Raw genomic sequence first — 21499 nt, 5'->3', positions numbered from 1 at the left:
AAGAGGCCTCTTCCAGAAAATTAGAAACACTGGAGGTAAATTCCAGGCAAAAATGGGTATGATCAAAAACAAAGATGGCAAGGACCTAACAGAAGCAGAAGAGATCAAGAAAAGGTGGCAAGAATATACAGAAGATCTGTATAGGAAGGATAACAACATCGGGGATAGATTTGACGGTGTGGTCAGTGAGCTAGAGCCAGACATCCTGAAGAGTGAGGTTAAAATCTTGCAAGATGATGCTGTCAAGGTGATGCATGCCATATGCCAGCAAATTTGGAAAACACAAGAATGGCCAACAGATTGGAAAAAATCAACCTATATCCCCATACCAAAAAAGGGAAGCAGCAAAGAATGTTCAAACTATCAAACAGTGGCACTTATTTCACATGCCAGTAAGGTAATGCTTAAGAACTTGCAAGGTAGACTCCAGCAATTCATGGAACAAATGAATGTACAAGCTGGGTTTCGAAAAGGCAGAGGAACTAGAGACCAAATTGCCAATATCCGCTGGATAATGGAGAAAGCCAGGGAGTTTCAGAAAAACCTCTATTTGTTTTATTGACTATTCTAAAGCCTTTGACTGTGTGGATCATCACAAATTGTGGCAAGTTCTTGGTGGTATGGGGATACCAAGTCATCTTGTCTGCCTCCTGAGGAATCCGTATAACGACCAAGTAGCAACGGTAAGAACAGACCACGGAACAACGGACTGGTTTAAGATTGGGAAAGGAGTACGGCAGGGTTGTATACTCTCACCCTACCTATTCAACCTGTATGCAGAACACATCATGTGACGTGCTGGGCTTGATGAAGCCAAGGATGGAGTTAAAATTGCTGGAAGAAACATTAACAATCTCAGATATGCAGATGATACCGCTTTGATGGCTGAAAGCGGGGAGGAGCTGAGGAACCTCATGATGAAGGAGAAAGAAGAAAGTGCAAAAGCTGGGTTGCAGTTAAACCTCAAAAAAACCAAGATTATGGCAACCAGCTTGATTGATAAGTGGCAAATAGAGGGAGAAAACGTAGGGGCAGTGACAGACTTTGTCTTTCTAGGTGCAAAGATTACTGCAGACGCTGACTGCAGCCAGGAAATCAGAAGACGTTTACTTCTTGGGAGGAGAGCAATGACAAATCTTGATAAAATAGTGAAGAGCAGAGACATCACACTGACAACAAAGGTCTGTATAGTTAAAGCAATGGTATACCTAGTAACCTATGGCTGCGAGAGCTGGACCATAAGGAAGGCTGAGCGAAGGAAGATAGATGCTTTTGAACTGTGGTGCTGGAGGAAAATTCTGAGAGTGCCTTGGACTGCAAGAAGATCAAACCAGTCCATACTCCAGGAAATAAAGCCAGACTGCTCACTTGAGGGAATGATATGAAAGGCAAAACTGAAGTACTTCGGCCACATAGTGAGAAGACAGGATACCCTAGAGAAGATGCTGATGCTAGGGAAAGTGGAAGGCAAAAGGAAGAGGGGCCGACCAAGGGCAAGGTGGATGGATGATATTCTGGAGGTGACAGACTCGACCTTGGGGGAGCTGGGGGTGGCGACGGCCGACAGGAAGCTCTGGCGTGGGCTGATCCATGAAGTCACGAAGAGTCGGAAGCAACTGATTGAATAAACAACAACACTCTGCATATAAGTTAAATAAGTAGGGCGACAATATGCAGCCTTGTCGTACTCCTTTCCCAATTTTGAACCAATTGGTTGTTCCACATCTGGTTCTTACTGTTGCTTCTTGACCCTCGTACAGGTTTCTGAGGAGACAGGTAAGGTGGTCTGGTACTCCCATCTCTTCAAGAATTTGCCACAGTTTGTTGTGATCCACACAATCAAAGGCTTTAGCGTAGTCAATGAAGCAGAAATAGACGTTTTTCTGGAATTCTCTTGCTTTCTCCATGATCCAGTGAATGTTAGCGATTTGATCTCTAGTTCCTCTGCCTCTTCGAAACCCTGCTTGTACTTCCGGTAGTTCTCGGTTAATTGACAATGCTATCCCGTAAAGAAAGGGTACACAAAGTGCCACTCATCCAACTTTGTCTGGTAGCCTCCAGACCCCCAGCATCTGCTGCCAAAGGGGGGGGGGGCAGGGGGAGGAAGAATGCTCTAGAAATGGGTTCTAGGGTTCCTGCCATAGGAGCCTCATTCCTAGAGTGTCCCTGGAGCATTCTAAGACGCAAGCTCCTGCCATTTTTGCTTTTCATTTTACAAAATTGTGGGCTAAGATGTCCAGAAAGCCGGATTCTGCACACAGACCTGGTGACAGTGCCCCTGATTGCTGCCTGATCTTCCCAGTGCTGTTTCTCTGGGTTTGCAAGTCGCTGTTTTAAACTTCCAGCAGTGCAGCTTATTTAGCATCCCTCTGAGGTAAAATGAAACATATTAAATGTGCATCTCAGGGGAGCATGGGGCATAATCCCAGGGCCATGCCAGGGGTGCGAGAGAGCAAGGCCATCTGAGCAGCTCCCCATAAGAACGGCGTGTGCTCCATAGGCAGCTCATGGCTGCCTGAGGGTGAGGTGTGGCTGAAGCCTAGAACGCATCCCGTTTGCACCCTCCTTTCCTTTGCTCCCAGCTCATTGTCGTGGTGGTGGCAGCAGCCGCAGCAGCAGGCAGGGCGAGTGCCACCTCGGGGACAAGTCAGTCCCTGGCCCTGAGGCTGAACCAGCCTTGCCCTCCGCCTCTCTCCTTGCTCTGCGCTTCAGAACCAAAGCTGTGCCTCTTGGCACAGCTGCCTAGTCCAGAAATAGTGGATGGAAAAAGTACTTCAGTCTCTTTTTCCTGCACTCAGTACTTAGGCAGCTATGAAAGTACTTTAAAAGCACACATTCTCTGCCAGGGTCAGTACCAGCCAGAGAACCAACCCTGTCAGTCAGCCAGAGTGGAGGCGTGGAGAGAGAGAGAGAGAGAGAGGAGAACCAACTCTGTCATTCCTACTGTGGTAGAGGGAGAAAGCTTGCAGGAAGATGAGATGGGAGAATGGAATGAACCACTTCAGAGTGCAGAGGAGGATCATATATTTGATAGCCTTCCTGGCATAAACATTCCCTGCAAGTAAAAACCTAGTATGTCAGGGAAAGGTTCTAGCCCAAATTCACCCTACGTGCTAGCTGTCTACTTGCAGGGAGACTTTTAAATTAATTGGGTGAGAGCACTTAAAAATGGCACCTTTCACATGAAGCCCAGTCCACCCTGCCACCACCTCAGAACTCTACCCCCTCACCCTGCTGTGTGGGCAAACATTCGACATTCTATGGAGCACACGCCGTTCTTATGGGGAGCTGCTCAGATGGCCTTGCTCTCTCGCACCCCTGGCATGGCCCTGGGATTATGCCCCATGCTCCCCTGAGATGCACATTGCCGAGGGATATCTAGCAGTTGTGGGCAAATTGCCTCTCAGGGAAGCTCAGCTCAGCTACCAGCATGGAGGGGCCCTGATGAGAGCATTCCTGGAAAAGTGCCGTTACAGAAACACAATAACCATCAGCCCACGAGCAAATCCACACAGACAAATGGAGACTGTGAAACACATCCTCTGCAATGCTGCCTGTGAGCAGCCAAGCCCCCCCCCCCGTGAGGATCCTGGAGGGATGTTTATGAATGAAGCTCCTGGTCTGTCATATACTCAAAGGCCACCCAGTCAAGGGACCGAGAGCCTAGCCGGGCCATCTGGAGGCCATGCAGCTGGCGTTCTGGTCAGCCTGGCTCCCGCGCTCCTGAGTAGCACCAGCTCCCCCTGATCAGCTAGAGCAGAGACAGCAGCGCTGGGGACACATCCTGAGGGGACAGCGCATCTGTGCAGGGCGGGGCGAGGGGGCCGCAGGAGCAGGAAGGGGGGGCAGTTTGCTTCCTGCATTTTTCCACAGTGGGTGGTTTGACCAGCTTTTGAAATCTGGATTTCTCTTACAGCTGCTCTGGCAGCTGTAGGTATATATATGCCTATTAGCAGACAGACAGACAATATTTCTTAAATATAATTTCATATAACTAGTGCTTGAATTATGGTGGGAAAGCTGGGAGGTGCTTAATGAAATCCCCAAGCTCCACCCTCTGTTTCTCTTGAACTTTAGCCAAATTGTACCCCCATTTTAGTAGCTGAGGTATCACGACAGGGAGGAATCACACACACACACCCCTGGTAATTCAAATGCTGCTTAAAACCCCAGAGAAATTGCCATCCACACAGGTGGATGCTAGTTTTAAAAGGTGTTAATGGCTCAAGAATCCCACATCTACTTTTTGGTATAGTAAAGCAATTAGAAAGCAGTGATACATTACTTGGATACATGTGGGGGCACTTTCATAGAAGCATAGAGTTGGAAGGTATCTCAGAGGTCAACTCGTCCAAACCCCTGCTCAGTGCTGGATCTGCAATATACAGGGTGCAGCTACAGCATCCCTGACAGGTGGTCACCCAGCCTCTGCTTAAATCCCTCCAGCGAAGGAGAACCCACCACCTCCTGAGGCTGCCTTTTCCTTCTTGATCACGTTTCTGTTAATCAATAATTTCAGCCTTAGTATTAGATATTTGATTTATCACATTTGTGTCCCCTGCTTTTCCCAAGAAGCACAGGGCAGCATCCATGAGGATCACCCCATTTTATCCTTACAAAAACCCTATGAAGTTGGTTAGGCCGAGAGAGACTGATTTGCCTGAAGTCACCCATAGCTGAAAGATGGTTTGAACCTACATCTCCCCAGCCCTAGTCTGACCTCTCACCACCACACCATTCTGGCTGCCTGATAAAAATAAAGGTTTGTCCTGCTCCTATCTTTGCTTCTTGTTTACTCTGGATTTTTTCCAGAGAAAGTGATCTTCTTATGTAAGTCTTGGGAAGATGACTTCACTCCATGACATGTTTCACACCATAGGAAGTGCCACCCTTCCATTTTTCCCTGAGGGAGGTGTGCATTTTGATTTCCACCAAGATGAAAGGTGCTGGAAAGACTATCCCACATTTCCTTTTCAAGAACCTTCTTTTTCCTAGCCAAGTGAGGATAGGTTTGGGGGGTGGGGTGGGGGTAGGTCTTTGGATGTCTCCTACAAATGTCAGCAACCAACAGACCAGGCAAGCCAGGGCCAAAGAGTGTGCACTCTGTAGCTGCCATCGCCTCACTCAAGGACGTGTAAGCAGAACAGAGATTTCCAACTGATTCCAAATGTTGCTCCCTCCCAGGAAGGGTCAGGGCACAGAGCCAAGGCAGACAGAATTTGGTAGATTGTGGGCAGACCCCAGGCAAAACATTACTGCAATGTGTTATACATGGGGCAGCCTTTGAAAATGGACCGTAAACTTCACCTGGTCCAGAATAGGGTAGCGAGACAGTTAATGGAGACTGGCCAATGTGATCATATTATGCCAGTACTCTTTCATCTGTACTGGCTGTGAGTCCGTGTATAAACAGCTTGGAGCCAGGTTACCTGAAGGATCGTCTCCTCCCAGATGTACCTGTCCTAGCCCTAATATTGTCTTCAGCAGTCCTTCCCCGGGAGCCCTTGCCAAAGGAAGTGAGCTGGGCGGCTACCAAGAGGGCCTTTTCTGCTGTGGCACCCTGCTTATGGAATGAGCTTCCCAGAGCTCACCTAGCACTCTTTTGTACTCTTTTTGGCACCTTATTTTCCCAGACATTTTATTTATTAAATTTATTAATCGCCCATCTGGGCGATGTACAGACTGTATAATAAAACAGTTTAAAAAAATAAAATTCTACAGTAAAAACATCATATTTCTAAAAATACCCTAACCCACCCCAAATGCCTGCCTGAACAACCACGTTTTTAATGCGCGGTGGAAGCTCATTAAAGAGGGGGCATGGCGGAGTTCCCTAGGGAGGGAGTTCCACAGAGTGGGGGCTACCACAGAGAACGCCCTCTCCCTTGTCCTCACCAGCCTAGCTGTCCTGGCTGATGGGACAGAGAGAAGGCCATCCGAGACTGATCTTGTTAAGTGGCCTGTCTGGTGTTGCTGGAGGCCCTCCTTCAGATAGGCTGGGCCGGAACCATATAGGGTTTTAAAGGTCAAAACCAACACCTTGAATTTGGCCCAGAAAACAACTGGTAACCACTGCAACTCCTTCAGCACTGGAGTGATGTGATGTAGCCGTACCCCATTCAACACCAGGTCAATTTTGGTCTTTTAGTTCTGTTGTTTTAAATCTGCTACTGTATTTTAAGTCTCCGCACTAAAGTTAGGTTTTATTTTTGTTTCACTTTTATACTGCAGTTTTAAACTTTTAAATTTTATATTGTATGGTACGCAGTACTTTATGGTTTTAATTGTTGTAAACTACCCAGAGAGTTCTGGCAACTGGGCAGTATAGAAATGAAATGAAATGAAATAAATAAATAAGAAAGATCTGAACCTGAAAAAAGAAAATGGGGTTGACAACTCTGGAATTTCATCCTTCTCATGTGCATTCTGAAGTAGCTCCCATGGTGTCATCAGCAAACTTGGCTGCTGCACTGCTCACCCCAACTCCAGAACATTTATGAAGAAGTTAAAAAGCACCGGTCCCAATACAGATCCTTGGGGGACTCTGCTGTTGACATCCCTCCACTGGGAGAACTTAACATGTATTCCTCCACTCCTCTTTCTGTTCCTTAACCAGTTGCTGATCCATAAAAGGACCTCTCCTCTTATTCCATGACTGCTACATTTGCAGTCTTTGGGGAGGGACTTTGTCAGAAGCCTGTTGGAAGTCCAAGTAAACAATGGCTGCCAGATCACCCCATCCAGAAGCTTGCTGACATGCTCAAAGAACTTTAACAGGTCAGTGACCCAGGACTTACCTCTGCAGAAGTCGTGTTGATTCTTTTTCAGCAGGGCTTGTCCTTCTATATGCTTGATAATTTAACACTTTCCAACATTTATCTTTCTCATTGCTCATCATGCTCTCTCATCATGAAGAGAGACTGAAAGAACTGGGCATGTTTAGCCTTGAGAAGACTGAGGGGAGATAAGATAGCGCTCTTCAAGGACTTGAAAGGTTGTCCCAGAGAGGAAGGCTAGGATCTCTTCTCGATTATCCCAGAGTGCAGGACACGGAATCATGGGCTCAAGTGACAGGAAGCCAGATTCCGGCTGAACATCAGGAGAAATGTCCTGACTGTTAGAGCAATAGGACAATGGAACCAATTCCCTAGGGAGGCGGTGGGCTCTCCCACACTGGAGGCCTTCAAGACGAGGCTGGACAGCCATCTGTCAGGGATGCTCTGACTTGGATTCCTGCAATGAGCAGGGGGTTGGACTCGATGGCCTTGTAGGCCCCTTCCAACCCTACTACTATTCTATGATTCCACTGCCCCCAGCCATCCAATGGTCTTCTGCTCCCTCCATCAGCACCACCCTTTTTCTCCTGCTGCCCCTTATGCCTGGAACAGACTCCCAGAACTGTGTAATATCACCTCTCTCACTTCCTCAAAACCGTCCCCAAAACTCATCTTTTCTGTGAGGCCTTTTGTGCAGCCCACTAATTCCCCCATCCTACAACTTCACACAAGTACATGTAAATGCAATAATCACATATTTCTCCATTGTTTAGTCCTGGAGCCTCCATCCCTGCCCCCTCCGCTGTTGTCTCCTCTGTGTTGAATTTTAGAATGTAAGATTATTGGAACAGGGACCTGTCCTCTTAGATTTTGTGACGTGACATGCACACTGATAACGTACACCAGTAGCTGGGGAACATGGGCGGGAGGGTGCTGTTTTTCCCATGTCCTGCTTGTGGGTTTCCCCTGGGCAGTTGTTTGGCCACTGTGTGAAGAGAATGCTGGACTAGATGGACCTTGGTCTGATCCAGCATGGCTCTTCTTATGTAGTAGTAGTAGTAATAGTAATAATAATGCAGATTAGGATGGCACAGGAACGTGCATATCTTTAGTTTCATACAACTCTAATAGGTGATATGCAAAGAGGAGCAACCCTTTTCTGTCACTTTCCACCTTCGCTTTACAAATTCTGTGTGCATTCCATGGTTGTATACATGTGCAACAAAGCTGGTTGTAGAAATCCACCCTGCTGAATTCAAATTTCATTTTATAAAATCAAGTTACTAGCCCTTATAGCTGCAAAGGCATGCTTCAAAGCAGAGGTCCCCAACCTTTTTAGACCTGTGGGCACATTTGGGAATTTGAGAAACTATTGTGGGCACAGCCACAACATGCCTAATCTGTAGATTGCCACTTTGGCATCTTACCTGTCACATCTATGGATCTTAGACTGTATTTTATTCAGTAAAAACTTTTATTTCCTGTCTATTGGACACTGCAACATCTCTTTAATAAGGGATTGTCTAATTCAGCTAATTGCTGGTGTGTAACACAGCTAATGCTTCTTTTAAACATGTTTTTTTGGCAATGTCCAGTAGTAGGTTCTTTTGCAGGGGAGGTTATTACCCAGATACATTTTGTACTGAAACAGTTTTTAATATTCACTGATGCACTGATCTTTTAAATTATTTACCTGCTTCATCGAAATTAACAAATGGTCAGCATAAATGGATTCTCTGCACCCTTCTGACAGCTAAAAAGACTAATATTACAACACTGGAAGGATAAACACTCGTCTCCTATAATGCAGTGGACTGAGGACCCTAAAACGTTTTCGATATTTGAATGGGTGGCATATAAACACTACCTTCAAATGGATACTTATTTGGATATTTGGTCCATTTTTGTTGAAGCCTATGTGTAACTACTAGAACATTGTATGCATTTTATACAAATCCATGCACGTATTTTTTTTAAAAAGATTGACAAACATTTTCTTCCAGGAGCCCATGGGGGTGCCATTGGAGATGCCCATGGGAACCGCAGCACCCACTGGTGGGGATCTTGCTTCAAGGTGTGTGGGAAATGCCATCTCAGAAGCCAAAGGGGTTGTTCATAAAATATCCCAGAGTGGGCAGGCTGCATACTGCTGGGCTATTCCCCCATTGAGCAAAACCAGAAGAAATTAGGCAAAGTTAGAGACATTCAGCAATTCAGTCCTTTTTGGTGCAGAACTTTTAATTCGTTTAAAACACGCACACCCTGTCTATGTTCAATGACGCAAGATGTAAATAACTCTCTGCGTATGCTTGAAACTTTGCTCCTTTCCATTCTTCCTTTTAAAAAGTTATGTTTCAATAAAATACTCCTAAAAAATATCTACCTTGTATCTCCTACCTTTTGGGAGCAACACAGGAGCAACCAGGTACTGAAAAAGGGTATCTCTCTCTCTCTCTCTCTCTCTCTCTCTCTCTCTCTCTCTCTCTCTCTCGCACACACACACACAGCAGATGGGACAAGTATGTGTTTTGAGAGTTTAGTTTAGGAAGAATAAAGGGTGGGGGGAGAATTATTCCAGATGTGAATAGCTTACATAGGGCCCCACCCAATTATAAATGCCATAACTAAGCATGTGTTCTGTCTTCAAGATGAGGGCAGGCAGCCTCTCTTCCTGTTAACCCCAGCATCTCTTCAGGACATTGATTATTCAGAATCACAGCAAAGAGCAAAGGAGTATTCATAAATATTTCCAAGCTGAGATCATCTTTGGCAGCAACAGACCTGCTGTGGGGGATTTTTTTGATGATTTGTCTACCCAAAAAGTGGCCATCTCTGGTTCTGGGGGTGGGAACTAGACCAAAAGCACTTTTTGGAAAATGTAGAATGCGGCTTTTGAGGAAAGGGGGAACCACTCCAGTGTTTTCATGCATTTGACTTCAGAGTTTCCTATTCTGGGATCATGTGATGCTTCTCTTTAACAAAAGCCAGAGCCGTATAATTTTGCTCATGTCCAAAAATAGGAAGGCGGGCGGAAGCCACAGCGTTGCCTTCGAGGCTGTTGGCAAAGACTGGAATGTATTGATGGTTAGCAGCAAACAGGTTTAATAAGGATTCCTACTGTTCAGGGGCAAACTTCAGAGCATCATGTATAGATAGTGTAACTATCTAACTAACAGAGCCTAACAAGGCTCATTCCCTTGTTAGGCAGATTTCTGACTAATAGTCCAGAATGGTCAGTTGATGGTTCGCTGATGGGAGCTAATGTCTGGAGATGGTCTTCCAATAGTTAGCAATCTCTTGGTGCCTTTGAACTAGATGCCCATCAGAGCTCAGGGAAGGTCTCTCATACACAGGCGCCTGTGCGCGTGGGCGCACACACAGAAGAAATTAATGCTGCTGCGTTAGTTGAAACACCTTGGGAGCTGGGGCTTCTCTCTCTGGGGGTCTGATGTGGGATAGCGCCTCTGCTGCCCGCTGTTTGCCTCCACTCTGCTTCAGTATTTGTAAATAAAGATTAAGAAACCCCACTGAGTCTAGCACTACCCCCCAAAGAAAATGAAATCTGGGCCATGCTGCCCCAAGACTTCTTACTGCTCAGTTAGCGATCTCTCAGTGGGGAGTGTGCAAAAATCATTTCCTTGAGAGGAGAGCTTTGTCTTTGCCACCATTTCTGGAAGTATTAGGGGGCACAGAAGCAAGCACACTGGCAGAGCAGCCCTGTCCCACAAACCCCATCACTGCCCTCGCCAAGCCTCTTGGAGACTACGCCAGCCCCCTCCGGTTGAAAACAATTTCAGCTCCCCTTACACTTCTCCCCTCCATCAGGCTGGGCAATCTCCTTCCAGCCCACTAGGGATGGGTGCATCTGACATTGCTGGTGCTTGGAACAATCACCTGCCCGTGGGTGAGCTTCATTTGGGTCAGGAGCATCTGCTTTGAACCCTGAAAAGTGTGAATTAATGATGTTTAGCATTTATATAGCGCTGGTGGATGTTCAAAGTAGAATCATAGAATTACAGTAGGGTTGGAAGAGGCTTATAAGGCCATAGAGTCCAACCCCCTGCTCAATGCAGGAATCCTATTCCAAAACTATTTTCAGCAAATGACAGCTCCCAGGGCACTTTGGGGTGGTGCCATGACAGGTGAAGTGGCATAAAGCCTTTTCTTTTTAAAGTGTAAACATGCCCCCCCCCTTTACTCCAAGATTGCCTCTTAAGTCACAAATGGAGTCTCCATGGGGCTCAGGGGTAAAAGTGGGTTTTGTCATGGGGAGGGAGAGAAGGAGAATCATAGAACAGTAGGGTTGGAAGGGGCCTACAAGGCCATTGCATCCAACCCCCTGCTCAGTTCAGGAATCCAGGTCAGAGCATCCCTGACAGGTGGCTGTCCAGCCTCGTCTTGAACGCCTCCAGTGTGGGAGAGCCCACCACCTCGCTAGGTCATGGGTTCCGTTGTCGCATTGCTCTAACAGTCAGGGAGTTTCTCCTGATGTTCACCCAGAATCTGGCTTCCTGTCACTTGAGCCCATGATTCCGTGTCCTGCACTCTGGGATGATCCAAAAGAGATCCTGGCCTTCCTCTCTGGGACAGCCTTTCAAGGACTTGAAGAGTGCTATCATATCTCCCCTCAGGCTTCTCTTCTCAAGGCTAAACATGCCCAGTTCTTTCAGTCTCTCTTCATAGGGCTTTGTATCCAGTTGCCTGATCATCTTCGTTGCCCTCCTCTGTGAAGTCTGAATCACACCCCACACCCCAGTAGCCAGGGATGTAGAGAGAGGTACATATTAACCCTTCAAGTCCAGGTTAAGGGACTCATGGCCCGTGTCCCTCCAACACTCTCAACCCTCTCCAGTTCATCTGCGTCATTCTTAAAATGTGGTGCCCAGAACTGGACACAGTACTCCAGATGAGGCCTAACCAGTGCTGAGTAGAGGGGAACTAGTACTTCCTGGGATTTGGAAACTATGCTTCTATTAATGCAGCCCAAAATGGCATTTGCCTTTTTTGCAGCCACATCCCATTGTTGGCTCATATTCAGCTTGTGATCTACAACAGTTCCAAGATCCTTCTCGCTTCGAGTATTGTTGAGCCAAGTATCCCCCATCTTGTAACTGTGCCTTTGGTTTCTTTTTCCTAGGTGCAGAACTTGGCATCTATCCCTATTCAATGTCATTCTGTTGTTTTCTGCCCAGCGCTCCAGCATATCAAGATCACTTTGAATGTTGTTTCTGTCTTCCAGGGTATTAGCTATCCCGCCCAATTTGGTGTCATCTGCACATTTGATCCGCATTCCCTGCACCTCCTCCTCCAAGTCATTCATAAAAATGTGGAAGAGCACTGGGTCCAGGACTGAGCCCTGCGGTACCCCACTCGTTACCTCTCCCCAGTTTGAGAAAGTCCCATTGATAAGCACTCTTTGAGTCCAATTCTGTAGCCAACTGTGGATCCACTGGATCGTTGTTTCATCTAGCCCACTTTGAGCTAGTTTGCTCATCAGGGTATCATGGGGCACTTTGTCGAAAGCTTTGCTGAAGTCGAGGTATATGATGTCCACAGCATTCCCACAGACCACAAGGGAGGTTACCTGATCAAAAACTGGGATCAGATTCGTCTGGCAGGATTTGTTCTTGACAAATCCATGTTGGCTTCGAGTAATCACTGCATTGTTGTCACGGTACTTACAGAATGATTGCTTTATCATCTGCTCCAGAATTTTCCCAGGGATACATGTCAGAGTGACCAGTCTGTAGATCCCAGGTTCCTCCTTTTTGCCCTTTTTGAAGATAGGGACAAGAGTCATCTGGCACTTCACCTGTCCTCCATGATTTCTCAAAGATAAAAGACAATGGTTGTGACGGCTCTTCCGCCAGTTCCTTTACTACTCTAGTGTGCAGTTCATCTGGCCCTGGAGACTTGAACTCATTCAAAGTAATCAGGTGTTCCTTGACCATATGCCTATCAATCTCAAGCTGCAATCCTGCCCCTTCAGCCTGTACTTCGCCTTCCCCAGGGGGGTCATAGACCCTCTTCTGGGAGAAGACTGAGCCAAAGTAGGAACTGCGCACCTCTGCCTTTTCTTTGTCATCTTTTATCATTGTGCCATCCTTATTTAATAGCTGAACCACCGTTTCTTTCCTCTGTCTTTTACTATGCACGTAGCTGAAGAAAGCCTTTTTGTTGCTTTTAGCATACTTCGTTAACCTCAGCTCGTTCTCAGCTTTAGCCCTCCTGACGCCATCCTTGCAATTCTGTGCTACCTGCCTGTACGCTTCCTTTGTTGCTTAGCCTTCCTTCCACTTCCTGTATGTGTGCTTTTTTGTTTTCAGGTCATCTCTAAGCTTGTTGTGAAACCACATTGGCTTCTTCTGTTGTCTTCCACCTTTTCTTCTTGTTGGAATGGTTTGTAATTGTGCCTGGAGAATTTCCTTTTTTAAAAACTCCCACCCATCTTGGACTCCTTTTCTCATTAGCGTCTCTGGCCATGGGACCTTACTTATCATCGTTCTGAGTTTATTAAAATTGGCTTTCCTAAAAACCAAGGTACGCGTTTGGCCACACTCGGCTTTTGCTTCTTTTAGAACCAAGAACTCAAGTATAACATAGTTGCTTTCCCCCAGAGTTCCTGTAACTGCTACATAATCCACCAAGTCTCAAAAGTTTCATTCTTGTCTTCTCCGACCACCAGGTTTCTTTTATTCTTTGCTCCATTTATTTTAACCCTGATGCTCTTGATGGGGCTACCAAGCTCATCCTCCTGTATTTCTGTGCAGAGATAGGTATTTTTAACATACAGTGCAACCTCTCCTCCCTTTCTGTTCCTTCTGACCAAATTATATCCTTCAACTGCTGTATTCCAGTCATGGGAGTCATCCCATCAAGTTTCAGTTATACCTATCAACTCCTGTATTAAGAGTTCAGGTTTGTTCTGTTTGTTTCCCATACTCTGGGCATTAGTGTACAGACAGTGAAGACCATGTGCTTCATAGTCTGGCTTTCTTCCTACATGTGTCTGAAGACTATTATTGGGCGCTATCAGAGCTGTTCTCTCCGTTGTGGTACATGAGCCTTCGTCCATATTTGCCCCCAACTTTACATCTCCCTCCGCTGTAGATTCAGTTTAAAGCCCTTCTGATAAAGTTCTTCATGCTGTGGCCAAACACATTCTTCCCAGCCTTTGTGAGGTGCAACCCGTCCCTTGCCAACAGCCCATCTTCCAGGAAGTATAGCCAGAATCTCTTGCGTCGGCACCACATTCGTAGCCAGTCATTCACCCGGAGTATTTTTCTTTCCCTTTCTATCCCTCTTCTAACTACTGGAATGATGGATGGGAAAACTATTTGGGCCCCAAAGGTCTGGAGTTTCCTTCCCGAGGCCTCAAAGTCTGACGTGATTTCTTCGTCGCTCCGCTTGGCGGTATCATTTGTTCCCACATGGATGAGAAGAAAGGAATGCCTGTCAGTGGGCTTTATGAGTGCAGGCAACCTTTCAGTCATGTCTCTAATCCATCCTCCCGGGAGACAACATACCTGGCGAGTCCACGGATCTTCGCGACATATTTGGGTTTTGATCCCATGCAGCAAGGAGTCTCCCACTACTACTACTCTTCTCTTCTTCTTGTTGTAGGCCTGGGTTTCATCGCCCCTGCTTGGCTAACCATCGGCCTCTTGCTCGCTCTCCTGTGGGGTCCCCTGTAATTCTTCCTCTGCAGGCTGCCCTGCAGTCTCATCCTCAAGTACCTGCAAACGGTTCCCTAGTTCCACTGCCTCCACGGGTGCAGAGTGTCTTCTAGTTCTTCTCCTCCTAACTGCCACCCTTTTCCAAAGACTATCCTCTACTTCACTTTTCCTCACCTCAGCAGTTTCCTCTTCTGCCTCAGCTTGCTGTTGCTCTTCTAGCTTCTGTTCTTTGTTTTGCTGCTGTATCTCCAATGCATTATCTTCTTGGAATCTTTATAACATCTCTGTAAGGTAGGTCAGCATTATTATCCCCACATTGCAGATGGAGGCTGGCTGAGAAGTAGTGGCCACTTAACCAATTCATGGCCAAGTTGAAATTTGAACTGAGGACATCCTTGTTGACAGCTCAGCCTCTTACATCTCAGAGGAAATGAGAAAGGATGAAAGTGGTCTTGAGCCACTGCAGAGTGCATCTTACTCACCACTGATTAGATCTAGAGAGCTGCCACATGTTAGGGAGAAACATCAGAGTACAGAGGGTGTTTTCAGACAGATGTCCGCCCCAGCAAAGATTTTTCGAGAAGCAAAAGATCTGGCCATTGCTCAGGCCATCATAAAGTGCACAATGTCGTTCTGAACAGTGGACGTTGCCAGCTAGTGCTGGGAGTGGGTGCCCCTTCTGCTTATCAGGCCCTCTTATCCCTTCCTTCGTCCCCTGTGCCCTCCCACCCACCTCAGGCACCCACTTAAAGCCTTTCCACTGGCCACCCACAGTGGGTTTTGAGCCATGGGCAATTCCAGTCTTGCCCCAATTCAGATCTGCATCCCTTGTGAAACAGAAACCAAAGAGCAATGTGACAGAGTTCTATTAGCAATCCTCAAGGTTAATTTTAGGCACTAGGTAAAAGCGTCAATAGAAGCCACCTTGGTGGTTAGGAGGAGGCATTTGATCCGTCAGGGCTGAGGCCCATCCTCAGGTCGTGGAAGATGGAGTGGGCAAAGACCTCATTTGAACGCCTCTCCCCAGAGGGGCCTCCTCCTGCCACGACTTCCGTGAACAGCTTGTCCTACCACTTACCTCCTTGCCTCTGTCTGGGTGCCCATCACCAATCCCAGCAATGCCCGTAGCAAAGACCAGCAGAGAGGGTAGCCACAGCCGTCAAGGGCGCTTCTCAACATCCATTGGCCAGAGCAGGCTGGCTGGCATGCAATACTGCGGCTGCGCAACATGGGGGTGAGGATGCAGTCCTGCGTTATGCGCTAAATGTAAGCGAAGCACTTTCAGTTAGTCAAAATATGGTACATCCATGCTAATTATTAAGTAACTAACAAAAGGGAGCTCCCCTCTGCCCAGTGCAGCATTAACAGGGATACAGAAAATAAACAAAGACGAGTTCCAGACAAATGTCTGGGGAAAGCTAGTCCTCAGGAGATTTGCTGCCTGCCTGCCTGCCTGCTTCTTTCTTTTTCTTTCTTTCTTTCGTCTCTTCCTCCCTGCGGGGCTTGAGGGCTGGGGAGGGGTGTGGGACTAAACTTGCCGGATTGCCACCTTACGGTTCCTGCGGCCATTTCCAACGCAAGGCAGCCTGGCTGCTCTCTCCCGCAGGAGGCTTGCTTGCAGCTCCTCTGGCGCAGATAAGGAAACAGCAACAGTAGTGGCTTCAGTTTATTTTGGTCTCTGGAAGAGCCTTACCAGGGAGTGTGGCTCCCCACTGAGCAATGAATCCCTTCACCGGGGACAACGGGCCCCTTGAGTCCCCGCTGCCGTGTTGACAAGCTTACAGCAGGAGGGAGTTCATGGGGCCAGCTCAGCCCAGCAGTTGAAGGAGAAGCAAACTGGGCCGCCGGTCTGCGAGCAGACTCCCTGGCGCCCCTCGACCGAGCCCCAAATGCCCTCCGCCATTCCCCCTCCCGCCGGCACGTGACCCGCCCCGTTGGCGCCAGGCTGCAAGGGAAGGTGAGCAGCCACGGGAGGGAGCTGTGGCCCGGGCAGGGCCGGGGCACTGGCAAGCCCTTGATCCGAGGTTCACGGCGCTCCTCGGAAGGGGGCTGCCTGGAGTCGCATTCATCGGCCAAAGCCAAAATGCAGATCCAGAAGACAACGGCCATCGAACCAGCAGGAGGGGAAGCGGAACAGGCCTCAGCCACGTGTTGCCCAGGAAGAAGCCTGTGGCTCGACATAAGCATTTCTAGCTGGAGGGAGCTGATGGGCTCCTTTGGGCCTGGAGCCAGGCTTGACCCCAGGCCCTGCCTTTTTTCTCCCTACGCTCCACCCTCTAAAGTAGCTCAGCACAAAGCGGAGCAGCCGAGACGGCCCCTGATTCAAACTCTGATGGATAGCGAAGGAGGCTATCAATAGCCACTAGTCATGATGGCTACATAGTCCCTCCAGGACTGGAGGATGCATGCCACTCAATACCAGTCGCTGCTGGGGACCATGAGTGGGGGGATGAATGTGTGCCCATGTTCTGCTTGTGGGCATCCCCTTTGAGCTGGACACTGCAAAAAGAGCACTGGGCTGGAAGGGCTTTCAATCTGACCCAGCACGGCTCCTCTTGCATTCTTATGCTGACGAGCCATCCTCTCTCCTCTGCGTAAAGGTGCGATCCTGTGCCCTCACATTCACTTCGGAGGAAGTTCCATTGATTAGGCCTGAGTAGATGTGAACAGGGGTTCAGAGGCGGGCTTTCCATGAGGGCCGACTTCAGGAGGAAAGTTCCATGTCAGCTTCTTAAAAGAGCTCGAGAAACTCTGCTATTTGGGGCCCTGTGGTGCCACCCCACAGCAGTCCCTGTACCATTCTTGTATGCAGTGGACATGCACTGATTCTGCCATCTTAGAGCTGGTTCCCCTCTCAGAGAAGGCTAGCTGGGAGCTCTGGGGGGAGAGAGGAGCATAATAATTTGAACAAAATGGGCCCAAACCTCCCCATCTCCAATTTTATTCCTCAAAATTGCCTTCAGGTTTCTAAACTGGTCCTCTGAAAAACAAAGGCAGCTGCGTTGGCCATAAGAAAAATTCCAAAACCCATGCAGTGCAATACTGTTTCGAATCCAGCTCAAATGTCATAAAAAGGGTGCAAGCTTTCAAGATCTCCAGATATTTTCATCAGACATTTCATCAAATTCATCCTATTTTATGAAATGTGTCTTGGAAGGCATCACAAACCTGTGTGTGTTGACTCAGGGGAAGCCAGCGCTGCTGAGTTCAGTGCCCCAAAATCATTGTCTTTTGATCCCAGAATGCTTCTTCAAGTGACCCCTGCTCAAGTGGCACTGAGCAGGGCTTGGACTCGATGGCCTTGTAGGCCCCTTCCCACCCGACTATTCTGTGATTCTGTTCTATGACCCCTTCCGTCTGACTGCCCAAGGTGGATCTGCCTGCCGGCAGGGGGATCTTCTGTTGCTCTTATGGCCAGTGGGAAGGGAAGGGAAGGGAAGGGAAGGGAAGGGAAGGGAAGGGAAGGGAAGGGAAGGGAAGGGAAGGAACTGGGATGATAGATGATATTCTATCATCCTAGAATAATAAAGGAACTGGCAGAAGAACTCTCAGAACCGCTGTCTATTCTCTTTGAGAAATCATGGAGGACGGGGGAAGTGCCAGATGACTGGAGGAGGGCTAATGTTGTCCCTATCTTCAAAAAGGGTAAAAAGGAGGAACCTGGGAACTACAGACCAGTCAGTCTGACATCAGTCCCTGGGAAAATTCTGGAGCAGATGATAAAGGAATCCATCTGGAAGCATCCATCTGGATTATAAAGCACTCAGTCTGGAAGCACCTTGACAACAATGCCATGATTACTCAAAGCCAACATGGATTTGTCAAAAACAAGTCCTGCCAGACAAATCTGATCTCATTTTTTTTATCAAGTAACCTCCCTTGTAGACCATGGGAATGCTGTAGACATCATATACCTCGACTTCAGCAAAGCTTTCGACAAAGTGCCCCATGATATCCTGATGAGCAAACTAGCTCAAAGTGGGCTAGATGAAACAACGATCCGGTGGATCCACAGTTGGCTACAGGATCAGACTCAGAGAGTGCTTATCAATGGGACCTTCTCAAACTGGGGAGAGGTAACGAGCGCGGTACTGCAGGGCTCAGCCCTGGGCCCAGTGCTCTTCAACATTTTTATGAATGACTTGGAGGAGGAGGTGCAGGGAATGCTGATCAGATTTGCAGATGACACAAAATTGGGCGGGACAGCTAATACCCTGGAAGACAGAAACAAAATTCAAAGTGATCTGGATAGAGAGCACTGGGCAGAAAACAATAGAATGACATTTAATCGGGATAAATGCCAAGTTCTGCACCTAGGAAAAAGAAACCAAAGGCACAGTTACAAGATGGGGGATACGTGGCTCAACAACACTACACGCGAGAAGGATCTTGGAATTGTTGTTGATTACAAGCTGAATATGAGCCAACAATGGGATGTGGCTGCAAAAAAGGCAAATGCTCTTTTGGGCTGCATTAAGAGAAGCATAGCTTCCAAATCCCGGGAAGTACTAGTTCCCCTCTACTCAGCACTGGTTAGGCCTCATCTGGAGTACTGTGTCCAGTTCTGGGCACCACACTTTAAGAAAGATGCAGACAAACTGGAGAGGGTTCAGAGGAGGGCAACAAAGATGATCAGGGGACTGGAAATAAAGCCCTATGAAGAGAGACTGAAAGAACTGGGCATGTTTAGCCTTGAGAAGAGAAGACTGAGGGGAGATATGATAGCACTCTTCAAGTACTTGAAAGGTTGTCACAGAGAAGAAGGCCAGGATCTCTTCTCGATCATCCCAAAGTGTAGGACACGGAATAATGGGCTCAAGTGACAGGAAGCCAGATTCCGGCTGAACATCAGGAAAAACTTCCTGACTGTTAGAGCAATACAACAATGGAACCAATGACCTGGGGAGGCGGTGGGCTCTCCCACACTGGAGGCCTTCAAGACGAGGCTGGACAGCCATCTGTCAGGGATGCTCTGACTTGGATTCCTGCATTGAGCAGGGGGTTGGACTCGATGGCCTTGTAGGCCCCTTCCAGCCCTACTATTCTATGATTGTATGAAGGGATCCTCCTTTTGGGAAGGAGGATCCCAGCTGCCGGGACTGGCCCACACCTCCCTGTGAGGGAGGACCGCTCAGGACCCGATCCCGGGATCCCCTTCCCAAAAACAGGACTGGCCAAACCTGGCCTTTCAGTCCCCCAAAATACCCAGTAGCCACCTGTCAGGTTTCCCGATCCCCCCAGCGCACACGCTCAGGCAATCTGACACTGGACACCCAAATCAGTGAGATTTCTTTATTGCAGGGAATCCCACAGCTAAAGCGTAATGATTACACTCTTCAGAAATCATATAGCTGATGGTGAGCAGCTATGGGCTCTATGTAATTCCAGAACAGTCCAAAGCTAAACACTATTACCATGACTGAGATCCTCAACATGGTTTCTCCGTTGCCATCTCCATGGTTCTGAACACAAGGGAAGGGACTCTGGATTCCTGGGTGCCTAACCCAGACAGTCCTTTCACAGGGTTCCAACCCCTGGCATGGAAAGGGAATGATTCCTGGAATGAACCCATCAGGCAATCAGGGGATAACTTCTTGAAAGGCCTAAACAAAGCCACACCCATAGAGAGTTGGTCCAACTTCGAATCTTTTGCTGGTAACTCCAGGCTACATGGTCGAGGCCCATCAGGACCAAGGGAAGGGTAAACACAAGGAGTTCCGTGCCACCACGTTCGCATTGGTAACTCCATGCTGCATGAGTTATGGCGAGGGAAGTCCAAAAGTCATAGATCAAACCCAGCCTGCTGGTCCGCTGAGCTGACGACAAACAGACACAGGATCCGCAGCAACGAGAGTTCAAGTCTATGAAAAGCCTCACAGCACTTTTCATGGCAAGTCCTTAACAATCCAAAGTTCCAGTCCATGTGCAGAGTGCCTCCAAAAGCCCAGGCGATGATAGATCCAAACAGAGAAGGCTTCGGGCAAGGAAGACGAGATGTTCCTAGCAAAGGCTCGTCGCCTTTGCATCAGCTTAAAAGGGCAGGCGTGACTGTAGGACACCCCTCCGGACCCCTTGACAGACAAGGGCCTTGAGCCTTTCAGCAAGGCCGTCTGAACAGGGCGCCTGCTCCGGCCTCCAGCAGAGACCACTCAGCCTGGCGACCCTCCTGCAGACCCCACCCCACCTCTGCCAGGCCTGCAGGCAGACAGGGAGTCGGGTGACCCCCCTGGCTCTGCTCTGAGCACCCTGACAAGAGTCGCGCTCACAGAATGACATTCCAGAGGCTGAGTAGGCCCAGGCCCTTCCAGGCGACTGCTAATCGGATCCTGGCCATCACCAGCAAGGCCCACTGCAGTGCAGGAGCTGGGCCCTGACACCACCCTCCTAAGCCAAGAGGCACTGAAATCAGCACTGAGGTTATGCAGAGAGATCACACTAACTAAAGGTTGGATAAGGGTATATTAAAATCAAATAAAGGGGTCGAGGGAAAGGGAAGAATGGAAGTAGCAAGTTACGCAAGAGGGCACAAAGCCAAGCCTCTGAACTGTACACGGCGCGCTTCATGATCGCACACCCAAGCCAAATAATAAAGCTGCCTGGCCTGTCCTCACATACCTAAGCACGAATCTCCCTGGATAGAACCAGCCTTCTGCGGGTCCAGGACCACCAGGACGAAGGGAGACCCCATGCCTCGCCCTCAGCCCTCTTGTAAAGCCGGCCCTGGCCACCCAGGGCAGATTTTCCTCCGGCCAGCCACTGGCCCAGCCCCTGGAGGGGGCCCAGCCTCCGGCCTCCAAGAGGTGGAACACCCCCCCAGCTGTTCCCCCTCCCCGATTAGCAGGGGCTGCGCCCAGCCTGGAGCGAGGGCCGAGGAGCCTCCACATAACACACAGTCCCAGGTGCTCACATCGGTCGTGACCGCCTGGCCTAGAATCATGGAATCGTAGGGTTGGAAGGGGCCTACAAGGCCATCGAGTCCAACCCCTGCTCAACGCAGGAATCCAAGTCAGAGCACCAACTAATCTTCTGGTGCAAAACAGGCCGCCC

General features: G+C 48.4%; 1 long non-coding RNA gene across 2 annotated transcripts in view; it reads right to left on the bottom strand.

Moving 5' to 3' along the window:
• The window catches only part of LOC146335858 (uncharacterized), a 49466-nt gene that overhangs the window by 22489 nt on the left and 5478 nt on the right, over positions 1-21499 (bottom strand). The window contains exon 2 of one of the 2 annotated variants that reach the window (XR_014785929.1): positions 15531-15712. The exons of the other annotated variant lie outside the window; for it this stretch is intronic. This is a non-coding gene — a long non-coding RNA (uncharacterized LOC146335858). The remainder of the gene's footprint in view (positions 1-15530; positions 15713-21499) is intronic. 2 annotated transcript variants of the gene reach the window in all.

This window comes from Heloderma suspectum, chromosome 14, assembly GCF_057233095.1.
Source record: "Heloderma suspectum isolate Gila_16-S chromosome 14, 16-S_ref, whole genome shotgun sequence".
Lineage (NCBI taxonomy): Eukaryota > Metazoa > Chordata > Lepidosauria > Squamata > Helodermatidae > Heloderma > Heloderma suspectum.
This window is presented reverse-complemented; position numbering and strand designations above follow the sequence as displayed.